Consider the following 1,233-nt stretch of genomic DNA (forward strand, 5'->3'; position numbering starts at 1 on the left):
AAACAAAAAAAACCCTTAGTTTCTTTGGAATCTATACTAAGTATTGGTGCCAAGTGGGAAGGGCTAGGCAACTGAGATTTAAATCACTTGAATTAATTTCATTACTTGCCAGGGTCACACAGGAAGTGTGAGGCCACATTTGAACCCAGGACCCTCCTGTCTCTTAACACTGGCTATCCACTGAACTACCTAGTTGCCCCTTTGTGATTCCTTTCAAATACACTAGCAGGCTACATGTTGCTTAGACATTGTGTTGTAAAATAATACTTCAGTTTTCAGGCCCATCTACTCATTTTCTGAAGTAAGCAACTTTCATCTTATTTTGGATTTGGAATCAGAAAACCAGCTTTGATAGTAGCTCTGCTACCTTGGGAAAATCTCAGCTTCCATTTCCTTATCTATAAAATGGGGATACTGTAAATGTTACTTGTCATTAATTGAAAATATAGAGCTAAATTGGATTGCAGTCAAATCTTAACCTTATTACTAGTTCCTAGTTCAGCCTTCTGCTCATTTGAACTATAATTCTAGAGTAGGAATCTGGATAGCTTTGGAGAGTGATTAGAATGCTATGTGAATGTGGATACTTAATTTTGCATATATTTACAGCAGCATGATGTAGTAGAATTAGCTACTGTACTTGGAATCAGAAGACCTTGGTTAAAATTTTACCATAGAAATTGGATAGCTATGGGGTCCTGGACAGGTCAGCCAGTCAACAATCATTTATCAAGCACTTCGTTAGGCCCAGTACTAAGCAATGGGAATTTAAAGAAAGATAGAAATGGGGTCCCTGACTTCAAGGTCACAATTTAATGGAGGAGACAGCAGGATAGCTATACACAGATTATCTATCATGGAAATTAATCTCAAAGGAAAGGCCCATTGTAAGAAGTGGGATTATAGCTGAATTTTAAAGGAAGCCTCCAAAGTTGTGGAGCTGAGAAGAGAGCATTCCAGGGATTGCGATAGCCAGGGAAATGGCACAGAGAAAGGGGTGTCATTTTTGAGGAATAACAAAGAAGCCATAAATGGAGTGGAAAGGTAGGAAAGGGCCAGGTTATGAAGGGCTTTAAATGCCAGAGGAGTTCTTAATCCTGGAGGTAATAGGGATCCAGGGAGGCATGTCACAACCTCTCTGCCTCAGTTTCTTCATTTGCAAAATGAAGGAGTTGGACTTGAGGGCTTCAAAGGATCTTCCTAGTTCTAAAATCTATGATTCTTTAACTTCAG

This window comes from Gracilinanus agilis, chromosome 1 (assembly GCF_016433145.1).
Source record: "Gracilinanus agilis isolate LMUSP501 chromosome 1, AgileGrace, whole genome shotgun sequence".
In the NCBI taxonomy this organism is placed as follows: domain Eukaryota; kingdom Metazoa; phylum Chordata; class Mammalia; order Didelphimorphia; family Didelphidae; genus Gracilinanus; species Gracilinanus agilis.